This window comes from Nuphar pumila, chromosome 9 (assembly GCF_984573655.1).
Source record: "Nuphar pumila chromosome 9, dmNupPumi1.hap1.1, whole genome shotgun sequence".
NCBI lineage: Eukaryota > Viridiplantae > Streptophyta > Magnoliopsida > Nymphaeales > Nymphaeaceae > Nuphar > Nuphar pumila.
In genome coordinates, this window is record NC_143257.1 from 8262221 (window position 1) to 8277018 (window position 14798).

The following is a 14798-nucleotide window of genomic DNA, read 5'->3' on the forward strand; positions in this document are numbered from 1 at the left end:
TGTTTTAATAATAATATTTAATGATAGAGAATCTTGTTTTTATACATATCTTTAACGACGATATAACTCTCATTGTTATGGAGTAAAACACTATAACAACAAGATTTAGAGCACGCCATTATTGATCTATAACAGCGAGATCTTATGCCCATTAAATATAGGAAATAAAGTATTTTAACGACAATATTTAATGTCCATATAATCTCGTCGTTATAAACATATCTTTAACAACGACATCCAAAGGTCACCATTATTGATGAAGCGATAACAAGAAGATTCATGGCCATAGTAGAGTAATAATGACACGATATATATGTCGCCGCTATTACCTATCATTTAACGGGTTCAAAACTCTCATCGTTAACTAAGCATAATATAATAACTACGCTAAGCTATTAAACAATCAATTGAATCAATAAAAACCAAAACTGGCTATATTATTCTATGTTTTAATCTAATGATTTACAAGACAAAAAAAAGAAAAATCTGACTTGAACTAAATTAACGTGACTCACTTAAAACCAACTAATAAATAAAACTAATGTGAGATACGAATGACAAATTACCCAAGTAACCAATGACTAAATCTGGAAATAACTAGTAAGGAATGACTTAGGCTACCTAACTAACAAAATGATAAACATAATGAAATGGCTGCAACTCTTTTTATGCTAATCTATATAAGCCTCAAATCAAATCAAAATTAATAACTAACGTGAATCACATAAAACTAACCTAACGTTCATATAAGACTAAAGCTGCATTAACCTAGAACTACTACAGGAAATACCATTAAATAAAACTACTACACTACTTCATCTACCTAATGTGCTTAATTAAAAACTAACGGCAAGAGACGACTAATGTAAATTTTAAACTCTACTTTGTGCACAACCAAAAATAAAAATCTAAAGCTGAACTGACGACTTAAAATAAATTTAACTATCTACTCTAATTCTGAAAGTAATAAAGAACTAACTTAAATGGTTTAACTAACTATTCTGAAAAACGCTAATTGAAGAAAATAGCCAAAATCGACTAAACTACTTGAATTGAGTAAAAACAAAAATTTTGGAAATAACACGACTATTGTTTAATCTAATGAATGAAAAACTTTTGGAATTAAAAGACTAACTGATAAAAGAAAACAAAAAAAATTTTAATCTAAACAATTCTAAAGAAAAACTGTAATTGATTAAAAGAAGGTATATCGGCTAAATAAAAAAAACTTTATTTACTTGATCTAAAATGCACCGAATAAAAAAAAATGTGAAACAACTATTCTAAACTAGATCTAACCTAAAACTAATCAAGAACTAATCAAGAAACACGAAAAAAAATATGAAAACCTATTTTAAAACTAATGATCTACCTAAATCAAGACTATTCTATGCATAAATCAAGAAACGACTAAACTATAACAAAAAAAAATCTATATTTTTTCTTTTTTTATTTTTCAGATGCAAAAAAACTAAACTAAACTAAATATGCAGATGATGCAATAATCAAATAAAATAATATGCAATGCTATGCTTTATGATATGCGAAAACTAAAAAAAAACTACGGTGAAACAAGGGAGAAGAAGATGTTTTTTACGTGTTGTACCCAACAAACTTCAGCTCTCTCTCTGGCAGAGGGAATGCGAGGAACCGATGATGACATGGTTTAAAAAAATGAGTGAAAAGCATAAGAATCAAGAAAGGAATACGGTAGGCAACCAATCAATCAAAAACGAGGAAGAAAGGAAGAAGGGGAAGCAGAGAAGAGAGAGAGAGAGGGGCGCAAGATCCAGCAAGAGAAAATGTCTTCTCATGGCTGGAAACTAACTATTTATAATGCTACTCTAGGTCAAAACACAAGTTTTCAAAAAGTGTTCGAAATATTTTCACAATTCTCAAAAGAGTCCTCCTCTAGAAAATGTGTTTTCCAAAAAAGGTTTTTCCTAAAATTTGATTAAAAATAATTAATTAAATCATAATCTAACTAAAATATAATTAAGAAAATTCTAAAACTAATAAACACTAAAAATGCAGGGCAAGCTTTGAAATACATAATTTTCTGATATTTTTTATTCCAATGCGGTTTCTTGAAACTAACGATAAAAATGAGTTTTTAATGCAATTTTTTCATGGATCATGCATAAAATAAGATGGTTAAAATGCATAAATGTATGCATGATCAAATTTTTTCATGCTTATCATTTTCTAGTCATCGAGCAACCTAAAGCAAAAAGCGAAAAATACTAACTACTCAAAACAAAAGCTAACTCACTTTCGTAGAAATCATGGTTGCATTTAGCACATGCAACAAACCCTTTCAACCCCTAGGTTACCCCAGTGGACGAATAAGGTCTCGTGAGGGTTTGCAGTAATGCTACCCACAAACATCTCTATGATGTATGCATAAAATAACCAACTTCAAAAACCATTAGGCAACTAAGGATTTTGCTTTCACCAATATTTCATGCCATTACATTTTCAAAACATAATTAGAGTCTTTTACGGTCCACCACAGAATAAAACATTTTCTTTCACTTTTTTAAATATCATAATCATTTATGCTTTATTTTCAGAAAATCAAATATGTGCATGTCATTATTTACTAATCCTCACTCATATGCTTTTTGCACAGGATTTCTCAATATTTGCTTCCAAGTAGTGAACTTTTTCTTGTATACTTTTTTTTTCTTGATTTTCAATTTTTTTACACTTTTTTTTTTCATTTTGTTGAGCACTATATCAAATTTCTAGTTTTCGTGACTCGTGTAATGAGCTTTGGGTCAGTAACTCCTAGGTCAGACGACCTGAGGGCACCAGGTACAAAGTATTCCTGAGACTTAATTGCTTGAGTCACTTGACATTCAATTCTCATATTTTTACGTATAGCTTGTTTCTCTGTCATGTGCAATGTCAACATCTATTAGGCTCTCTATAAATTCCATGTAACAGGCTTTCAGGTCGGTGGCTTCCGTGCCAGATGGCTTTAAAGTACTAGGTGTAAACACCCCTCAGGCTCTACTTGCTAGAACAAAATAGGTCACATATATTAACTTAGACAAAGAAGTGACTTCCTTTGTTATCTTTTTTAATATGAAATTCAAACACTTCAACTTGTGTCTGAGCCCAACTATTAAGGAGTACGAAGAGATCAAATAACTAAACATATGTTCTTTTTACTTTTTGAGCTCTTATTTTCAATATTTCTCATTTGCTTATTTTTTTTCAAAAATAAAACTGTGCATATGCATACTTGTGATTCAAAATAAACTCTAACATGTATCTATCGTCATTTATTTGAAATCCACATAAACAACCACATTTTTCTAGATCAATGTTAGAAAATATTTTCTTTTATGGGGCTTAAAAATTCTCTAAAACCATTTTATTATGTAAAGCATTTATATAAGATTAAATGCATTCCTTAAAAGCCCAATTTTTATGAGTTGACATCAAAAGTGCAAGTACAAAAACAAAATTTTTTTGGGTGTGCAAACTACACCCTCCCCCATGCTTGAATGACACTGTCCTCAGTGACACTCCCCCATGCTAGAATGAAACTGAGTGAATGCATATGAGAACAGAATAAATGGAAGAAAAGAGGTAGAAGTCACCTGATCCACACTGTAGAACCTTACCTGATACGGCATGTGAATGGCTCTGCAAAGGTTTCATCTGTCTTATAGTTTGCAACTCATAAACATATACAAAAAATATAATGCATACATGCTCTATTATTCACGCTCATGAAAGAAGAAAACTACCTAAAAACAGAAAACTACTAAGACTATTAATAGTACATCACAAATATGGGCTACCTCCCATAAAGTGCTAAGTTTTACGTCCTCAGACAGACGGATCTTTGGTTATCCTTTATCATCCATGAGATCAATGGACATGAGGTCATACTCAATCAGGGGCTCTGTGGAAAAGAGTGTCATCTATGACACTGTGCACTATGTTTCCTTCAACTTTACCCCTCTGGACCCTACGATGACTCTCGAGACTAGCAGAACGAACATGATTAGTCTCCATATGGAGGCTATTCTCAAAAGATGGAGAGTCATAAATCGAAAGACTAGCATGACACGCATCCAACTGTGGATCAGATTGCTTCTCTGTGACGTCTATTACCTGAAAGCAATCATCATGTCTTGTCACTCTGTTGGTAGGATCAAAGATATGCAAGCGCAAACGCTTGTTGCCAAAAGAAACCTCCATCTTCCTAGTATGACAATCTATATGAGCATGAAAAGTGGCCAAGAACGTTCTACCCAAAATGATGGAGATCTGGCAAGCAACCTTGACTAACACATCTTCCAAGATTTTTCACGGACACTTGGTAGACCGGTCAACTAACTACAAAACAGTCATCGTGGATTTCAAATCCCCAATCCCAAAAGTGTTATATAGGGAACCCGATAAAATACTTACGCTGGCCCCAAGATCGAGCAATGCACGCTCGATGGTCGTGTTCCCTATAACATACAAGATAATCGGTACCCCAAGATCCTTAAGCTGGGGTGGGGCTTAGTGCCGAAATACGGAGCTCACCTACTGAGTCAAGAAGATCGTCTTGAGCAACGACCTCAATTTTCTCTTCTACGTGCAAAGTTTTTTGAAGAACTTTGCATAGGCAAGCACCTGTTGGATGACATCAAGCATGAGAATGTTTATGTGAACCTGCTTGAACATGTCAAGCATCTCGTGCATGCATGCCTTTTGCTTTCCAAAATCATGTGGTTTGGTCAAGGCCTCAGGAAAAGGGGCTATAGGGATATACGAAGGAGAGTGTACAGGCCGTGGGCCCTGCCCACTTTCCTTGGGCCTGGTAGAAAAGATCGACTGGTCAATAGGTGTGACACTGGGCTCTTCAGTCTTCTCCTGAGTAGGGTAGACTTTCTTTCCACTTCGAAGGGTCATAACAGAGTTGGTCTGCTCTCGGTGGGACTCTGTGAGGTGTTGGTCGTGATACATGGGTTTCTTACCCTTCGGGTTGATGACAAACTGACTCGAGAGGTTTCCTTCGCTTCACCTGCTCAAGGCCTCAACCAATTATGACATCTGAGTCTTTAGCTTTGCTATTGACTGTGTGGGAATTGAGGTTGGTCTTAATATAAAAAAAGACCTCGAGTAGCTTTTTCTGAAAAGATGGTCTCAATGTGGGCGCTTGAGGAGAAGGCAAGTTAAGCTGGGGGTGGGCCTATAGAAATGTAGGACGCAAGTAACCTTGTGAGAGGCTACCCTGTCTGTGTTGTGTCTGGGAGGGTATGTGGGGTGGCTCTTGTAGATTTTGCTAAGCAAAGTTGGAATGATTTCGCCATTTCGAGTTATAGGTAGGTGCATAAGGATCGTACACCAGTCTGGTGAAACCTTGGGCAATATTCACTTGCTCCTGAACGAATTCAGGATAGAGTGGTGTTACTGGATACTTAGAAATAAAGTGTGCAGGGTTAGCGCATAGCTCACATACTTCTCCTACCTGATTTAACGAAGCTGGGTTGGCCAGTAATTAATCAACTTTCTTGGTCAACTGGTCCACTTTGATTTGCAAATCATGTCCGGACCCAACTTCGAAAATCTCTCTCTTCTTAGGACCACTAGGAACAGGTGTGGTCCTATCAAGGCATGAGAACAGAGCATGGTGCATGACATTTTCGCTCAATGTATCAAATAGAGCCCATGTCTCATCCTCGCTCTTGAGCATGAACGTACCCCCACACGCAGAGTCAACCATTTGCCTGTCCTTCTCTATCAGGCTATCGTAAAACAGTTGCCAATGAGGCACCTGGTGGTGGAGACATTTATGGAAAAAATCTTTCATCCTCTCTCAGGTCTCATGGAACTGTTCTTCTTCAATCTGAGAAAAACTGGTAATGACTTTACAAAACTGGTTCGTCTTACCAATTGAGAATTACTTCTTGAGGAACTCATGCTCATATGTTCCCAAGTGGTAATCTAAACAGTATCGAGGGCCTTCAGCCAGTGCTTGGCTTTGTCCTTGAGGGAGAACGGGAACAACGTCAACCTCAATGTGCCATCCCCAAAATTGTTGATCTGCACCATAGAGCAGATCTCAAGAAATTCGTCAAGATGACGGTAGGGGTATTCGTTGTTCAAGCCATAGAAAGATAGTAGCATTTGTATAATGGTGGCCTTTATCTCAAACTGCGGTGCTCCTACAACGGATCTCTTGATGCAGGAGGCTAGAGTATAAGCATTGGGAGTGAAGTACTCCCTAAGAGGATGGGTCGACTATTGATCCTAAACCAAGCATGGGGCTGGATCAATGGACTCTCCTAATAAGAGACTCGGGGTCCTGAACTATCTTCGCAAGCTCAGGGTCAAGCAAGTGTCGCCCCTGCATTCACCTCAGGGTAGACCGGTGCAACAACCATCCTAAGTAAAAGGTTTTTTACCTACCTAACGTGTAGTGCAACCAAACCACAAAGCATGTAAAAAAAAAAAATAACTAGAAAGCAGAAAATAACAAGCACCACACAATTGCACCTACAAATACTTTTGCGAAAAGTAAGCTATGAGCACGGTACCAATCATGCACAATCACCTCTAAGGGTATCCTAATAGGTGGGTCATGCAAGAAAGGTAAGCTGGTATTTAGGGTGTGCAAACACGTGGTTCTAAACCTAAATGCAGAAAAGAAACTAAACAATCCTAAATAATCAACAAGGAAAGTAAACTAAACAGTCCTAAGTAAAGAACATGAAGTAAACTAACAACCTAAGTAAAATGAGAACAAACAATGGCAATAAAGTGAATACTCATATTAATCGTCGTTCTCTGGCAATGACACCAAAATTTGGTGTGAGTTTTATGAAAATAATTTTTAAAATAATATTTTTAATGAAAATCAAGTGAAAACCAGATACCAAAAATATAAAAACTGGCTCGCATGAATGGTGGAGTTCGGGTCGATCTCAGGGAACGAGAAATACTTTATATTCAAACACACAATCTAAACTATGCTTATTGTCTTGAAAAATAAAAGATTAATTAACTAAATAAACAAGAGAGTGTTGCCCCTGCAAAGGGCTTAAACAAACACATAAATAAATGCCTTATTACAAACTCAAACAAATTAAAACAAAGGAAATCATAATCTAAAAATAAAAGAAAAGCTCTTCAGTGTTTGAGTCTTTTGTCCCCTTGATCTTTGATTTGCTTTCCTTTATCCTTCCCTCTTTGTACACTTTTGTATGGTTTGATAAATCAAAGGGAGAGTTCTGCCCTGAGGGGCTTGAAGGGCCTGAAGGGGTCTAAGAAGGCACTTCGAGGGTTTGAAAAGGGGCTCACCGCATGTCCACACACTTTTCTGCAAAAATTAAAAAACACAAAACAAAGCAGTACAAATAGAACTAAACAAGAAATCTAATGGCTAATGACTAAAAAATTCAGCAAGAACAATAATTAAACTAACTAAAACAAACTATTAAGAAGAACTAACTATGAACAAACTAATATAACAACCTAACACTAGAAGACAAAATAGCAAAACAACCTAACTAACTAATCCATCAAGAAGCTAATGTAACAAACTAAGAATCAATCTAACTAAAAGAATAACTAATTAGCTAAATGACAAAAGTGCATAACAAACTAAAGAAACGACTGCCTATGTGTTGTACACATTTTCAGACTTAATAAAGATAACTAAGCATAATGTAATAACTAAGCTAAGCTATTAAATAATCAATTGAATCAATAGAAACCAAAACGGGCTATATTATTCTATGTTCTAATCTAATGATTTACAAGACAGAAAAAAAGAAAAATCTGAGTTGAACTAAATTAATGTAACTCACTTAAAACCAACTAATAAATAAAACTAATGTGAGATATGCATGAAACTAGTAAGGAATGACTTAGGCTACCTAACTAACAAAATGATAAACATAATGAAACGGCTGCAACTCTTTTTATGCTAATCTATACAAGCCTCAAATCAAATCAGAATTAATAACTAACGTGAATCACATAAAACTAACCTAACGTTCATATAAGACTAAAGCTGCATTAACCTAGAACTACTACAAGAAATACCATTAAATAAAACTACTACACTACTTCATCTACCTAATGTGCTTAATTAAAAACTAACAGCAAGAGACAACTAATGTAAATTTTAAACTCTACTTTGTGCACAACCAAAAATAAAAATCTGAAATCAAAAGCTGAACTAACGACTTAAAATAAATCTAACTATCTACTCTAATTCTGAAAGTAATAAAGAACTAACTTAAATGGTTTAACTAACTATTATCAAAAACGCTAATTGAAGAAAATAGCCAAAATCGACTAAACTACTTGAATTGAGTAAAAACAAAATTTTTGGAAATAACACGACTATTGTTTAATCTAATGAATGAAAAACTTTTGGAATTAAAAGACTAACTGATAAAAGAAAACAAATAAAATTTTAATCTAAACAATTCTAAAGAAAAATGGTAATTGATTAAAAGAAGGTATATCGGCTAAATAAAAAAAAAACTTGCTTCTCATTACGGGGGAAGCATACTTCCCATTTCGCTTCTCGCTTGCTTTTTACTTGCTTCTCAATATCAGGAAATAAGTTTTCTGTTTTTTAGGGAGCTTGGAGCCTAATCATAAATCATACAATCATAATCTTAGTTACAAGCAAAAAACATGGATCTCGGGCTCTGGACTAGTTTTGGATTGCTCTAATACCATTAAGTGTGTCTTCCAAAAAATCAATCGAAGCCATGACTAAATGATGAAGAACACTCACAATTCAACACTCCTTCGACCAAGGCTCCTTTAAGACGCCTCCAACAATGAAAAAGAAAGGGGAGGGGTGCAATTATAAAGCTTATAAGAGAGAAGCGACGTGAGAGAGAGAGAGAGAGAGAGAGAGAGAGAGAGAGAGAGAGAGGAAATAAAACCCTATTAAGATCATAATGAAGGGGGAGGGGCCTAACAAGAAAAAAGGGTGACAACTGACCATGCAAAATACCAAAATTGACCTTGTAGCCAAATCTATTACCAAACATGCCTTTTTATACCCATAATGCCCCTAGCTGTATACATATTGTCAATGTTGCCATTCCATTAAAACCAGCCTCTTTTCAACAAATACCATTCATATCCCAAATCCAAAAACATCCCTACCTTCTTCCTAAATTTTGGGCAAGTCCCTTGTAAAAAAATGTTATCTTCCTCAAAAATGATGACTATGCCCCCAAATCGCAACAGGTCCAATCCAAACCCAAATTCGACCAAACAAAGAGCCAACCTCACAATGAACCGATAACTCATCCAAATAACACATCGATCTCAATAAAAAGCTCATATTTTATCAAATAATTGCAATAATAAAAGGTTCAAAAATTCAGGGTGTTACAGAAAGAATCAAAAAGAGGAAACCAAGTAGTCAATTATCAACAAAAGAAAAAAGAGACACTTCACCTTCCTTGGATCGGGTCCTCCACATGGAAGGGACCCAAATCCAACAAAACTCTGTTCTACTTAAACCAATACCAACTTGCAATTTCGTCATATTATCACATTCACCGAGTTATTTTATCCCAATCACTGATAAAAAAAAAAAAAACCCAATTCCGGTCGCTCTCTTCAATCTCTTACACCACAAGTAACGGTCTTCTGCCAAGTTCAGACATCAAGAGAACACACCCCTATGTTATTCCCTTTAGTATGCTTTTGATCCAGTATAGAAAATGTACAATACCCAAGATTAAATTTGGAGAACCATCACAAAAATACAAAGTAGAGTGAACAACCAAAAGTACCCACCGAGAGTGCCTGAATCCAATTCCAAAACCACTTATCTTCATACAGAACTCATCAGATGGGAAATCAAATTTCCATAGTACCCTCAACCAGATAATAGGTTGGCCATGGCTCGGTTGCTAAAAGGGGATGGACTTCAACTTTTGAAGAAATGAGACCCAATGTGGATCGACTCGACCAGATGATAGGTTGTGTCTGGACCAGGTCTGGGCTAGGTTGGCATAGGCAGGCATTGAGCCGGCCTGGCCCAGGCTCATTTTGGAGCTGGGCTCATCAGGAGTGTGACCCGGCTCGAAAATGGCGCAGCCCATTTATTAACGTGCTGGGTTTTGGTCTGGTTCTTAATGGGCTAGTGTTTGAAAGGCAAGCTATGACTCCCCCATTAACCCAATGGACCAATGTTTAGCAGGCCAGGCCAGTATAGCACGCTCAAACCCGCTATTTTGAAAATTAAGTTAACAAATTAATTTCAAAAGCAATGAATTAATAAAAAAATCATAAAATTCACAATTTTATATTAGTTTTAATTCAATTAATGCAGCTATTAGCTTTAGATTTTATATTATTAAAAAATAATTAGGTAGCTCAGACCCATCACGTAGCCTGTGGGCCGACCCAGGTCTAACCCATTTGTATAATGGGTTGGGTTTCATTAGCTTGGCTCGTCATGCTGCATGACCTGTTGCCCACCCCTAGTTGTAGCCTGTGGGCCGACCCAGAGTCGAGTTTTAGTGAACTCGAGACCTGAATGCCCTTAACCACTAAGGCAAAGTCTTTTTCCTCTTTGTTATGCATCATGAATAGGGTGTCAACTGGTTGGGTTTACCCGGACCCGGACCTGACCCGAACCAAACCTATAAAGTTTGGGTATGGTGACAAATAATAAGACTCGGGTCTGGACCCGAATGTCTGATTAATATATGGACCTTGGAATAGTTTGTGAAATTTTATACCAGATCCGACCTGAGTTCTGATTAAGACCCTCAATTTTTCAATGTAAAAATGATAAAAAAAAATATGGTTTTACTGGGTATGGTTGGGTTTGGTTCATATAGTTCTTATCAAAAGTTCGGGTATGCTTTTTCTTAAAGTGGACTCGATTAAACTCGGGTCCAAACCTGATATCATACCCAAAAGCCGAGTCCAAGTCTGGTATCACCTTGTGCATCATAATACACCTAGTATGTGCACAAGTATTTCGACTTTAAGGCTTCTCATAACACCTTTTTAAACCATGATAAAGTAGGGTTGAGGAACTAGATGAGCCGTTGGTAGCTCAACTTATGTTCAACTCATTAAGAGATTATTTAAACTCATGAATTAGGCTCGGCAAGCTGATAACACTCTCTTTCTCTTGGATTTCCCCTTGATCGTGTCTCCTTCCCTAGGACACACCCTTACCATATGATCCCTCCATGTCATCTCTAGCTGTGTCCCCTACTTGGGACATCCCTCTCGTCTGATTATGTCCTCTACCCTGGGACATGCACTCGGCCTTATGTTTGTTGTTGCTATTATGTGTCCTACCTTCCAGACATGCCTTGACATTCATGTTAGCTGCTATAGCAACACAACGCATTGCTCAAGACACACCCAACCCTAGCAGATCTAGTGTGGGTTCTTTCTAAGCTTTGATCTGCGCTTTGCAAGTACAAGTTGTAGGTCCAACCCTCCAGAAATCGGGTCCTAACATTTGGTATCAAAGTCAGGGTCAATCTTGCGAGTCAATCCAACCAATAAATGGCCTCAGTTGATGCAGCAATGGCTCATGCCCTTCTCGCTTTCATTTAGGTACGATTCGGTGCATGTGTTAAAATTTTGAATTATATTTTAATTCCATTACATTAGATTTTATCGTGTAGAGTGTTAGATTAGATCCAACGTTGATCTAACCTGAATATGGAGGATGCTATTTTGTTTTTTACCTATGACATTTTTTGGGTCTCAAAAGAGCCAGATAATAGTCTCGACATCTTTCTAGATGTGTGGTTAAATTCTTTCTCAACCTACACCGAGCTGAATACGTATTTTGGTGCAACCTAGGCACTTTTGAGTGGGTTTAACCAACCTAGGTTTTCGACCATTATCTCAAGACGTGTTTGTCTTGTGTACGAGAGCCCCACACCTATCAGGCCATCTACGCGCACAGTGCTACCAGTATTATTACCTTTTCACAAGTCTATTCAACGAGGGCCCACTCACTTCTTATTTTCATAACCATGAAAACCCACAATATGACTCAAGCATAGGAGGTGTATGGTGAACTCTACATCACATTTGAAGTGATATCTACTTGAGTCGACGAGCAACTCGCCCGATTGGCCAAAGACATGGTTACACTCAATGGAAAGTTGGATGAGTGATTCTAGCAGCTCCTCGTGCATATCGATGGATATAATAATGATTGAGATGATCATAACATAAAATCCAACTCAGACAGCCAGACCTCGAGGTCCACCAACTGACCCTATCAAGCTTGCCAAATCTGACTAAAATTTCCTAAATTTGTCAAGACTGACCCTACGAGTAGGTTGTTTCAGACTGAGCAATATTTTTGGATTACTAGGATGCCTGAGAAAGACCGGGTGGCCTTCACCTTGATTTACCTCAAGGAAGATGTCATCCACTAGTATCACTGGTTTGTGTCCCAACTAGGGATGCGTACTTGAGATGGCTTCTTCAGAGCCCTAATGATACAATTTGGTTTCTCTACCTATGCTAACCCCCATGTTTCATTGTCTAAGATCCAACAATAGGGCAACGTTATCGACTATCAGGTTCGTCACCAGTTGGTCCTAAGAGTCGTTGATCGAAACCTTTATCATAGGCCTCAATTTAGACTTATAAATTGAGGTTCATGCCACAAGACCTATCTCCCTAATGCAAGGTTTTGAATTGGCACGAGTGAATGAGGAGAAGCTATCAATGGTGAATTTGCATTGGGCTTGGATGAGAGGGACATCCGGTCAGAGATACACGTCCCCATGGAATTCGACTTCTAGCAAGACTCTGTCCCTCCCCTCCTAGGCGTACCGATCTTGCCACAGATTGCTCCAAGCCGCCTAGTCGAGCATATGAACCATCACCCAAGATGAAAATTAGGAGGCTCTCTCGTGAACACATGGAGGAGCACTGCAAGAAGGGCCTCTGTAATCACTGTGATGAGGTATGTACTAGGGACAACAAGTGTAAGATCTTGAATCTACACCTTATCGATAGTGAGGTCAAGGGTGATGAGCCTAGTGATATCATGTTGACTAATATGAGTGATGATGCTTCAGAAGAGGTTCTAGAGATTTTGTACCACACATTAGCTATTATGAATGTACCATAGACCATGAGAGTGCCAAGTAGAATTGGTCAGTTGTCTATCTCAGTGCTAATAAACACCAGTTCACCGCACAACTTCATGTGTGCGTAGAAGACTATGAGAGCCAAATGTGTGACTTTTCCTTAGTAGCCTTTTAAGGTAGTGGTTAAGAATGGTAGAAAACTCAGATACACCTCTCTTTGCCAAGGAGTTCGGCTGAAGATCTAGGGAATGATCCTAACCATGAACATGTTTGACCTGCCGATTAAGGATGCAAACATGATATTAGGGATGCAATGGTTACAATACTTGGGTTCTGTCCGATGCAACTTCAAGGATATGATTATGGAGTTTGGTTACAAAGCCCATCAAGTGTCAATCTGAGCCTCCTTACGGATACCTGCTTCTCTGGCTGAGTTTAAACAACTCACCAAGGTGATTTTGGAGAGTGTGTTGCAAATTTTTTTGATGATGGCAGTGGATGGGGTGCCCATGAACCCAACTAAGATGCATACTGATTTAGAGGTCCTACTCTAGGATTTTGGCGTGTTGTTCAATGAGCCAAAAGGCCTACCTCTCTCATGATCCCACGATTATAAGATCTCCATTGAGTCACACCATACAAGTATATGCATGTTCAAAAGCTGAAAAATTAAGCAGTTGGTATGGAAGATACTCTCTAACGGGATCATTCTGGCCAACAAACATTTATATTCCTTTTTGGTACTATTGTTGAAAAAGAAGAACAAATCTTAGTGGCTTTGTATAGATTACCAAGCCCTTAATTAGATCATGATTAAGGATAAATACCTGACCTTGGTAATGGATGAATTATTAAACAAATTGCACGGGGCATATTATTTTTCAAAGCTAGATCTCTGATCCAACTACCACCAGATCTACATGGCCCCAAATGATGTGCATAAGACTGGGTTTTAGACTTGCGATGGTCACTATGAATTTTTGGTGATGCCTTTTAGTCTCACCAACAACCTTTCAATGTTTGATGAATAATGTGTTTCAACCCTACCTTCAGCGGTTCATACTGGTCTTTTTCAATGACATCCTAATCTATATCCCTTTTTTGGGAAGACTATATGCACTACCTGTGGATTACCCTAGAGACCCTCATTGAGTATGAATTATATGCTAAGTAGACCAAGTGTAACTTTGGTCAATCCCATACCCATTACTTAGGACATGTTATCTCTAGTCAAGGTGTAGAGGTGAACCTTGAGAAAGTCAAGGCGATGCATAGTTGGTCATTACCCCAGTCGCTCAAGGATCTGCAAAGATTTTTCTGCCTTACCGGGTAATACCAAAAGTTTGTTAAGAGGTATGCTCAGATCGCTCACCCCCTGACAGCCTTCTTGGAGAAGGGCACCTTTCACTAGAGCTAGGAGACTATCGCGACCTTTGAGTCTTTGAAGAAGGCTATGACTCAGGCACCTATTTTGGCCCTACCGGATTTCATGAAGACTTTTATGGTTGTCATTGACGCATCCGGACATAATATAGGGTTTGTTCTTATGCAACAAGAACACTCCTTCACTTATTTTCAGCATGATCATCGTAGCTGGGAAGTGGCACCTCTCCATGCACGAGAAGGAGTTCATGGCAGTCATCTTGATCATGGACAAATGGTGATCATATCTAATTGGTCATCACTTTATAGTTCGAACAGACCATAGGAGTCTTAAGTCAA